Below are 11,839 nucleotides of genomic sequence, written 5' to 3'. Positions count from 1 at the left end.
CCAACATATCTACAATTTTTGATTAGTTCATGTTATTATATTATCAATTTTAGATACTTTATATGCAATTTTGTATCATTTTTGTGAACTAACCTATTAACTTAGTGCACAGTGCCAGTTCCTGTTTTTGCCTATATTATTGTTTCATAGAAAAATAGTACCAAACAAAGTATGGGAGATCCACAAGGTCATAATGCACGCCCTCATGGGGGAGGGGGCGCACCACCTAAGCTTGCGGGTCCCACGTAGCTCCATTTAACCTAATTCTAGGCCTATAAATTCCCATAAAATGCAAAACCAACAGAGAGCCACCCGAAACAATTTTTTTCGCCAACACAAGCTTCTGTTTTCCCGTGATCCCATCTGGAGGCATTTTCTGGTACTCTGCCGGAGGGGGAATCGATCACGGAGGCTTCTACTTCAACCTTGTTGCACCTCCAATGATGTGGGAGTAGTTTACCACAGACCTATCTATGGGTCCATGGCGATTAGCTAGATGTCTTCTTCTCTCTCTTGATCTTCAATATAATATTCTCCTTAGAGTTCTATATGATGTAATCTTATTTTGCAGTGTGTTTGTTGGCATCCGGTGAATTGTGGGTTTGTGATTTGAATATTCATTGAAAGTAATTGAGTCTTTCCTGAACTTTTTATGTGATTGTTATAGCTATGTAATGATTTCTGATCTATGGGTTTTCTTTGTCCAAGTTGATCTTTAGTGGAAGTGGTACATAGTAGTAGGTTCATGTTGGGGAACGCAGTAATTTCAAAAAATTTCCTACGCACCCGAAAGATCATGGTGATGCATAGCAACGAGAGGGGAGAGTGTCGTCCATGTACCTTGTAGACCGTAAGCGGAAGCGTTATGACAACACGGTTTATGTAGTCGCACGTCTTCATGATCGACCGATCCTAGTACCGAATGTACGACACCTCCGCAATCTGCACACGTTCAGCTCAGTGACGTCCCATGAACTCACGATCCAGTAGAGCTTCGAGGGAGAGTTCCGTCAGCACGATGGCGTGATGACGGTGTTGATGAAGCTACCGACGCAGGGCTTCGCCTAAGCACCGCTACGATATGATCGAGGTGGACTATGGTGGAGGGGGGCACCGCAGACAGCTAAAAGATCAATGATCAACTTGTGTGTCTTTGGGGTGCCCCCTGGCCACGTATATAAATGAGTGGAGGAGGGGGGAGGGCTGGCCCTCTATGGCGCGCCCTGGAGGAGTCCTACTCCCACCAGGAGTAGGATTCCCCCCTTCCCTAGTTGGACTAGGAGAGAAGGAAGGGGGAGAGAGGGAGGAAGGAAAGGGGGGCGCCCCCCCCCTTCTATCCCAATTCGGACCAGAGGGAGAGGGGCACGCGGCCTGCCCTGGTCTCCTCTCTCTCCACTATGGCCCATACACTTACCGGGGGGTTCCGGTCACCTCCCGGTACTTTGGTAAAATCCCGATTTCACCCAGAACTATTCTGATGTCCAATTATAGGCTTCCAATATATCAATCTTTATGTCTCGACCATTTTCTCGTCATGTCCGTGATCATATCCGGGACCCCGAACTACCTTCGGTACATCAAAACACATAAACTCATAATACCGATCTTCACTGAACGTTAAGCGTGCGGACCCTACGGGTTCGAGAAGTATGTAGACATGACCGAGAAAGGTCTCCGGTCAATAACCAATAGCGGAACCTGGATGCTCATATTGGCTCCTACATATTCTATGAAGATCTTTATTGGTCAAATTGCATAACAACATACGTTGTCCCCTTTGTCATTGGTATGTTACTTGCCCGAGATTCGATCATCGGTATCTCAATACCTAGTTCAATCTCGTTACCGACAAGTCTCTTTACTCGTTCCGTAATGCATCATCCCGCAACTAACTCATTAGTTACATTGCTTGCAAGGCTTATAGTGATGTGCATTACCGTGAGGGCCCAGAGATACCTCTCTGACAATCGGAGTGACAAATCCTAATCTTGATCTATGGCAACTCAACAAGTACCATCGGAGACACCTGTAGAGCACCTTTATAATCACCCAGTTACGTTGTGACGTTTGGTTGCACACAAAGTGTTCCTCCGGTACTCAGGAGTTGCATAATCTCATAGTCATAGTAACATGTATAAGTCATGAAGAAAGCAATAGCAATAAACTAAACGATCATAGTGCTAAGCTAACGGATGGGTCTAGTCAATCACAGCATTCTCTAATGATGTGATCCCGTTAATCAAATGACAACTCATGTCTATGGTGAGGAAACATAACCATCATTGATTCAACGAGCTAGTCAAGTAGAGGCAAACTAGTGACACTCTGTTTGTCTATGTATTCACACATGTACTAAGTTTCCGGTTAATACAATTCTAGCATGAATAATAAACATTTATCATGATATAAGGAAATATAAATAACAACTTTATTATTGCCTCTAGGGCATATTTCCTTCAGTCTCCCACTTGCACTAGAGTCAATAATCTAGCTCACATCGTCATGTGATTTCACACCAATAGTTCACATCTTTATGTGATTAGTTCACATCTTCATGTGACTAATACCCAAAGGGTTTACTAAAGTCAATAATCTAGTTCACATCGCTATGTGATCAATGCCCAAAGAGTGATCATGTTTTGCTTGTGAGATAAGTTTAGTCTATGGGTCTACAGCATTCAGATCCGTATGTATTTCACAAATTTCTATGTCTACAATACTCTGCACGGAGGTACTCTAGCTAATTGCTCCCACTTTCAATATGTATCCTGATCAAGACTTAGAGTCATCTAGATCGGTGTCAAATCTTGCATCGATGTAACTCTTTACGACGAACTCTTTGTCACCTCCATTACCGAGAAACATTTCCTTATTCCACTAAGGATATTTTTGACCGTTGTCCAATGATCCACTCTTGGATCACTATTGTACCCTCTTGCCAAACTTATGGTGAGGTACACAATAGGTCTGGTACACATCATAGCATACTTTATAGAACCTATGACTGAGGCATAGGGAATGACTTTTCATTCTCTTTCTATTTTCTGCCGTGGTCGGGTTTTGGGTCTTTACTCAACTTCACACCTTGCAACGCAGGCAAGAACTCCTTCTTTGACTTTTCCATTTTGAACTACTTCAAAATCTTGTCAAGGTATGTACTCATTGAAAATATATCAAGAGTCTTGATCTATATCTATAGATCTTGATGCTCAATATGTAAGTAGCTTCATCGAGGTCTTTCTTTGAAAAACTCTTTTCAAACACTCCTTTATGCTTTCCAGAAAATTCTACATTATTTCTGATCAACAATATGTCATTCACATATACTTATCAGAAATGTTGTAGTGCTCCCACTCACTTTCTTGTAAATACAGGCTTCACCGCAAGTCTGTATAAAACCATATGCTTTGATCACTTTATCAAAGTATATATTCCAACTCCGAGATGCTTGCACTAGTCCATAGATGGATCGCTGGAGCTTGCACACTTTGTTAGCACCTTTAGGATTGACAAAACCTTCTTGTTGCATCATATACAACTCTTCTTTAAGAAATCCATTAAGGAATGCAGTTTTGACATCCATTTGCCATATTTCATAAAATGTGGCAATTGCTAACATGATTCGGACAGACTTAAGCATCGCTACGAGTGAGAAAATCTCATTGTAGTCAACATATTGAACTTGCCGAAAACCTTTTGCGACAATTCGAGCTTTGTAGATAGTAACACTACTATCAGTGTCCGTCTTCCTCTTGAAAATCCATTTATTCTTAATGGCTCACCGATCAACGGGCAAGTCAATCAAAGTCCATACTTTGTTCTAATACATGGATCTCATCTAAGATTTCATGGCTTCAAGCCATTTCGCGGAATCTGGGCTCATCATCGCTTCCTCATAGTTCGTAGGTTTGTCATGGTCAAGTAACATGACCTCCAGAACAGGATTACCATACCACTCTGGTGCGAATCTTACTCTGGTTGACCTATAAGGTTCGGTAGTAACTTGATCTGAAGTTATATGATCATCATCATTAGCTTCCTCACTAATTGGTGTAGGAGTCAGAGGAACAGATTTCTGTGATGAACTACTTTCTAATAAGGGAGCAGGTACAGTTACCTCATCTCAAGTTCTACTTTCCTCTCACTCACTTCTTTCGAGAGAAACTCCTTCTCTAGAAAGGATCCATTCTTAGCAACGAATATCTTGCCTTCGGATCTGCGATAGAAGGTGTACCCAACAGTCTCCTTTGGGTATCCTATGAAGACACATTTCTCCGATTTGGGTTCGAGCTTATCAGGTTGAAGTTTTTTCACATAAGCATCGCAACCCCAAACTTTAAGAAACGACAACTTTGGTTTCTTGACAAACCACAACTCATAAGGTGTCGTCTCAACGGATTTAGATGGTGCCCTATTTAACGTGAATGCAGTCGTCTCTAAAGCATATCCCCAAAATAATAGTGGTAAATCAGTAAGAGACATCATAGATCGCCCCATATCTAGTAAAGTACGATTACGACGTTCGGACACACCATTACGCTGTGGTGTTCCGGGTGGCGTGAGTTGTGAAACTATTCCGCATTGTTTCAAATGAAGACCAAACTCGTAACTCAAATATTCTCCTCCATGGCCAGATCGTCGAAACTTTATTTTCTTATTACGATGATTTTCCACTTCACTCTGAAATTCTTTGAACTTTTCAAATGTTTCAGACTTATGTTTCATAAAGTAGATATACCCATATCTGCTCAAATCATCTGTGAAGGTGAGAAAATAACGATACCCACCGCGAGCCTCTATATTCATCGGACCACATACATCAGTATGTATGATTTCCAACAAATCTGTTGCTTGCTCCATTGTTCCGGAGAACGACATTTTAGTCATCTTGCCCATGAGACATGGTTCGCAAGTACCAAGTGATTCATAATCTAGTGATTCCAAAAGTCCATCAGTATGGAGTTTCTTCATGCACTTTACACTAATATGACCTAAACGGCAGTGCCGCAAATAAGTTGCACTATCATTATCAACTCTTCATCTTTTGGCTTCAATATTATGAATATGTGTATCACTACTATCGAGATTCATCAAGAATAGACCACTCTTCAAGGGTGCATGACCATAAAAGATATTACTCATATAAATAGAACAACCATTATTCTCAGATTTAAATGAATAACCGTCTGGCATCAAACAAGATCCAGATATAATGTTCATGCTTAACGCTGGCACCAAATAACAATTATTTAGGTCTAAAACTAATCCTCAAGGTAGATGTAGAGGTAGCGTGCCGACCGCGATCACATCGACTTTGGAACCATTTCCCACGCACATCGTCACCTCATCCTTATCCAATCTTCGCTTAATCCGTAGTCCCTATTTCGAGTTACAAATATTAGCAACAGAATCAGTACCAAATACCTAGGTACTACTACGAGCATTAGTAAGGTACACATCAATAACATGTATATTACATATACCTTTGTTCACCTTGCCATCCTTCTTATCCGCCAAATACTTGGGGCAGTTCGCTTCCAGTGACCAATCCCTTTGTAGTAGAAGCACTCAGTCTCAGGCTTAGGTCCAAACTTGGGCTTCTTCACTTGAGCAGCAACTTGCTTGCCGTTCTTCTTGAAGTTCCCCTTCTTCCCTTTACCCTTTTTCTTGAAACTGGTGGTCTTGTTAACCTTCAACACTTGATGCTCCTTTTTGATTTCTACCTCCACCGCCTTTAGCATCGTGAAGAGCTCGGGAATAGTCTTATCCATCCCTTGCATATTATAGTTCATCATGAAGCTCTTGTAGCTTGGTGGAAGTGATTGAAGAATTCTGTCAGTGACACTATCATCCTTAAGATTAACTCCTAGTTGAATCAAGTGATTATTATACCCAGACATTTTGAGTATATGTTCACTGACAGAACTATTCTCTTCCATCTTGCAGCTGTAGAACTTATTCGAGACTTCATATCTCTCAATCCGGGCATTTGCTTGAAATATCAACTTCAACTCCTGGAACATCTCATATGCTCCATGACGTTCAAAACGTCGTTGAAGTCCCGGTTCTAAGCCGTAAAGCATGGCACACTGAATTATCGAGTAGTCATCAGCTTTGCTCTACGAGATGTTCATAACATCTGGTGTTGCTCCTACAGTGGGTTTGGCACCTAGCGGTGCTTCCAGGACGTAATTCTTCTATGCAGCAATGAGGATAATCCTCAAGTTATGGACCCAGTCCGTGTAATTGCTACCATCATCTTTCAACTTTGCTTTCTCAAGGAGCGCATTAAAATTCAGCGGAACAACAACACGGGCCATCTATCTACAACAACATAGACATGCAAAATACTATCAGGTACTAAGTTCATGATAAATTAAAGTTCAATTAATCAAATTACTTAAGAACTCCCACTTAGATAGATATCCCTCTAATCATCTAAGTGATCACGTGATCCACATCAACTAAACCATGTCCGACCGTCATGTGAGATGGAGTAGTTTTCAATGGCGAACATCACTATGTTGATCATATCTACTATATGATTCATGCTCGACTTTTCGGTCTCAGTGTTCTGAGGCCATATCTGCATATGTGATACGTCCATTTTGCATCATGCTTTTATATCGATATTTATCGCATTATGGACTGTTATTTCACTTTATATCACAATACTTATGGCTATTCTCTCTTATTTTACAAGGTTTACATAAGGAGGGAGAATGCCGGCAGCTGGAATTCTGGGCTGGAAAAGGAGCAAATATTAGAGACCTATTCTGCACAACTCCAAAAGTCCTGAAACTCCACGGAACGTCTTAAAATAAATAAAGAAAAATCCATGCCAAAGATGAAGGCCACTGTTGGGGAACGCAGTAATTTCTAAAAAATTCCTGCGCACATGTAAGATCATGGTGATGCATAGCAATGAGAGGGGAGAGTGTCGTCCACGTACCCTCGTAGAACGTAAGCGGAAGCTTTATGATAACGCAGTTGATGTAGTCGTACGTCTTCATGATCGACCGATCCTGGTACCGAACGTACGACACCTCCGTGATCTGCACATGTTCAGCTCGGTTACGTCCCACGAACTCATGATCTAGTAGAGCTTCGAGGGAGAGTTCCGTCAGCATGACGACGTGATGACGGTGTTGATGAAGCCACTGACGCAGGGCTTCGCCTAAGCACCGCTACGATATGACCGAGGTGGATTATGGTGGAGGGGGCACCGCACACGGCTAAAAGATCAATGATCAACTTGTGTGTCTTTGGGGTGCCCCTGGCCACGTATATAAAGGAGGGGAGGAGGGGGGAAGGGCCGGTCCTCTATGGCGCGCCCTGGAGGAGTCCTACTCCCACCGGGAGTAGGATTCCCCCCTGCCCTAGTTGGACTAGGAGAGAAGGAAGGGGGGGAGAGGGAGGAAGGAAAGGGGGGGGGGGCGCTGCCCCCCTCCTAGTCCAATTCGAACCAGAGGGAGAGGGGCGCGCGGCCTGCCCTGGTCTCCTCTCTCTCCACTATGGCCCAATAAGGCCCATACACTTACCGGGGGGTTTCGGTAACCTCCCAGTACTCTAGTAAAAATCCCGATTTCACCAAGAACTATTCCGATGTCCAAATATAGGTTTCCAGTATATCGATCTTTATGTCTCGACCATTTCGAGACTCCTCGTCATGTCCGTGATCATATCCGGGACCACGAACTACCTTCGGTGCATCAAAACACATAAACTCATAATACCGATCGTCACCGAACGTTAAGCGTGCGGACCCTATGGGTTCGAGAACTATGTAGACATGACCGAGAAACATCTCCGGTCAATAACCAATAGCGGAACCTAGATGCTCATATTGGCTCCTACATATTCTACGAAGATCTTTATCAGTCAAACCGCATAACAACATACATTGTTCCCTTTGTCATCGGTATGTTACTTGCCCGAGATTCAATCGTCGGTATCTCAATACCTAGTTCAATCTTGTTACCGGCAAGTCTCTTTACTCGTTCCTAATGCATCATCCCGCAACTAACTCATTAGTTACATTGCTTGCAAGGCTTATAGTGATGTGCATTACCGAGAGGGCCCAGAGATACCTGTCCGACAATCGGAGTGAAAAATCCTAATCTTGATCTATGCCAACTCAACAAGTACCATCGGAGACACCTGTAGAGCACCTTTATAATCACCCAGTTACGTTGTGACGTTTGGTTGCACACAAAGTGTTCTCTGGTACTCGGGAGTTGCATAATCTCATAGTCATAGGAACATGTATAAGTCATGAAGAAAACAATAGCAATAAACTAAACGATCATAGTGCTAAGCTAATAGATGGGTCTAGTTAATCACATCATTCTCTAATGATGTGATCCCGTTAATCAAATGACAACTCATGTCTATGGTTAGGAAACATAACCATCATTGATTCGATGAGCTAGTCAAGTATAGGCAAACTAGTGACACTTTGTTTGTCTATGTATTCACACACGTACTAAGTTTCCGGTTATTACAATTCTAGCATGAATAATAAACATTTATCATGATATAAGGAAATATAAATAACAACTTTATTATTGCCTCTATGGCATATTTCCTTCAGTTCAATCTTGCGGTGTCCTCACCCAGTGACAATAGGGGTAGAGAGGCACGTATTGTATTGCTGCTACTAAGGGGAAAATGACACGGTTTAATCATATTGCTTGGTTTTATTCTTTCTACATTATGTTATCTTTCTTAAGGTGTTACTCTATTTGTCATGAACTTAATACCATAGATGCATGATGGACAGTGATCGATTGGTGGATTAATAGTAGTAGATGCAGGCAGGAGTTGGTTTACTTGTCATAGACGTAATGCCTATGTATATGATCATGCCATGAATATCGTCATAACTATGCACTTTTCTATTAATTTCCCAACAATAATTTATCTACCCATTGTATGATATTTTTATGAGAAAGAAGCTTTTGGTGAAAACTATGGCCTCGGGTCTATTTTAATCATATTATAAAAACAGAAAATACTTTGCTTCAATTTTCTTTCTTTTATTTTACTTTGCAATTTATCTATCACCTATTACCAGATTCTTCCTTGCAATTAACAAGTACAAGGGGATTGACAACCCTCTTGCCCGCGTTGGGTGCAAGTATTTGCTTTTGTGTGTGCATGTATCATTGACATGTTTTGCGTGGTTCTCCTATTGGTTCGATAACCTTGGTTCTCTAATGAGGGAAATACTATATCCACTACTATATTGCTTCACCCTTCCTCTTTGGGGAAAATCCCAACGCAACATGCAAGTAGCACACTACAACTTTTGGTATGCTGGAGTCGTGCTATCAGGCTACACATTCGGGCCACATAGGTGCACACGCTTAAATAGCTGGCGCACTATCAGGTCAAGGGTGGGGCCCATGTAGAAGCCTGCGCTGAAAGAACTAGTGTTCTTGACCCGTTGCGGAGCTAGGATGCGGTCCGACAGGTGATGACCCACAATTATAGGGGATCAATCATAGTCCTTTTGATAAGTAAGAGTGTCAAACCCAACGAGGAGTAGAAGGAAATGACAAGTGGTTTCCAGCAAGGTAATTTCTGCAAGCACTAAAATTGTCGGTAACGAGTAGTTTGATAGCAAGGTAATTTGTAACGAGCAAGTAACTGTAACGGTAAATAAAGTGTAGCAAGATAGCCCAATCCTTTTGTGGCAGAGGACATGCCAAAATGGTTTCTTATAATAAGCAAAGCGTTCTTGAGGGTACACTGGAATTTCATCTAGTCACTTTCATCATGTAGGTTTGATTCATGTTCACTACTTTGATAATTTGATATGTGGGTGCACCAGTGCTTAGGTGTTGTTCTTACTTGAACAAACCCCCTACTTATGATTAACCCCTCGCAAGCATCCGCAACTACGAGAAAAATATTAAGATAAAATTTAACCATAGCATTAAACTTTTGGGATCCAGATCAGTCCCTTACGAATAGCGCATAAACTAGGGTTTAAGCTTCTGTCATTCTAGCAACCCATCATCTAATAAATACTCCACAATGCATTCCCGTAGGCCCAAATATGGTGAAGTTCCATGTAGTCTATGTTCACATGACACCACTAAGGGAATTACATCATACATATCATCAAAATATTGAACACATATCATGTTCACATGATTACTTGCAACATGACTTCTCCCGTGACCTCAAGAACAAAAGTAACTACTCACGAATGATAATCATGCTCAAGATCAGAGGTGTCGTGGAATTGTCATGGCAGATGTCCTAGCAAAAGGACTTAGTCGTAGGGCCATCGCAACTAGGAAGCTTAAAGGGGTTAATCGGGACAAAGGACACAAGTGGTTTATACTGGTTCGGCCCCTTACGGTGAAGGTAAGGCCTAGTCCAGTTGATGTTGTATTGCTAGGTTTCGATGACCAAGGAGCGAATCCGCTTGCTTGGCTATCGATCTGTTGTTTCTTGTCCTAAGCCGCCGCCAGGTTGTCCCCTTATATACACGGGTTGACGCCTGGCGGCCTACAGAGTCCCGGCCGGGTCATAACACGTGTCCGGCTTGGTGACTTCTTTTATATACCTTTATTTACAAGTCTTCCTTTACGTATGGCGGTTTACAATACTGGGCCTTAAGCCGCCTCTGGGCTTAGGCCTTCTATAATTCTTAATAAACTATCACCTTGAATATTACTGGGCTTCTCTTAATAACCCGCCATTAGGGTTGACCCGGTCCCTCCTGGGTGGGTCATACCTGAAAGCTATATTCCCAACATTAGGCCCCAGGTTGATTTGAACCTTGTTCTTGTCAACCTTCAACATTTAGACGAAATCCATCTTCCTCTGTCTGTAAAAAGCTTTGTAACCCGCCATGACGTCATCTTCTGAAAATATGAAAGCCTGCTATGATGTCATCTCCAACGGATCTATATCTTTAAATGTCTCCCGAGAATCAAGGCGTCCGTTTAGCTGGATAATCATTTTTTGGGTCTTCCTTGATTTTTGCGCCTGCATGTTCGCTTATTCCCTTATAAATAGGCACGACTAGGTCCTTCCTCATTCTTCCCTTTCCTCATCTTCTTCCTCTGGCAACCCTGCTGCTACCTGAGCTCCGCTGCCGTCGCAGAACACCTCGTTTTCCTCGACCTCGACCGCTGCATCAACCTGAATTGATCCAGAGAACGGCGGCGACCCTCCGCAGAAGAGCTGCAGCTGTAAGTCTTCGCCTTCCCGCATCTCAGAACCACATTTAGGGTTTCAAAGTTTCTCTGTGTTCTTCCTGGTTCATCACAGTTTCTTTGTAGTTCCTCCGCCGCAGCCTCTTCTGATCCAGAAAAGAATATATAACTCGTGCAGTAGTTGTTTTGCGTCCATTTTTGATACTAGTAGATCCCTTTTTCTTGTACAGAGGCCTCATTAGAACTCACGAACTCATCTGTAGATCTAGAATATTTTCTTTTCTAAATGTCCATTTGATCCAAAATAATAGTAATAGCTTGAGAAACTTGTTTGTCTCGACACTTAGCCAATTCTGTTCCTGGCATCCTTCGAATATCTTTAGTCATGGCGGCTTATCACGCCGGCTCACTTTTTCCTTTATATCTCATTAGCCCTTTACTTAAGCCATCATTACTTATTTGTACCATCCTCCTTTAACCTTTAACTTCACCATTGAATTGAACCGGCACTTCATTTTCTTTTGAGTTTGTCATTTGCTCATCATGCCGTCAAAAGCACCCACTGTCTGCAATTGGGTTCCTTCCATAGTCACTGAGGACACCCTGAAGGACTTTGTTACTGTTGGGTATCTGCCAAAGAAGAATGTTATGTCCTATCACGCTCC

The sequence above is a fragment of the Triticum dicoccoides genome, chromosome 5A (genome assembly GCF_002162155.2).
Source record: "Triticum dicoccoides isolate Atlit2015 ecotype Zavitan chromosome 5A, WEW_v2.0, whole genome shotgun sequence".
NCBI classification, from domain to species: Eukaryota; Viridiplantae; Streptophyta; class Magnoliopsida; order Poales; family Poaceae; genus Triticum; species Triticum dicoccoides.
Note: the sequence above shows the minus strand (reverse complement) of the source record.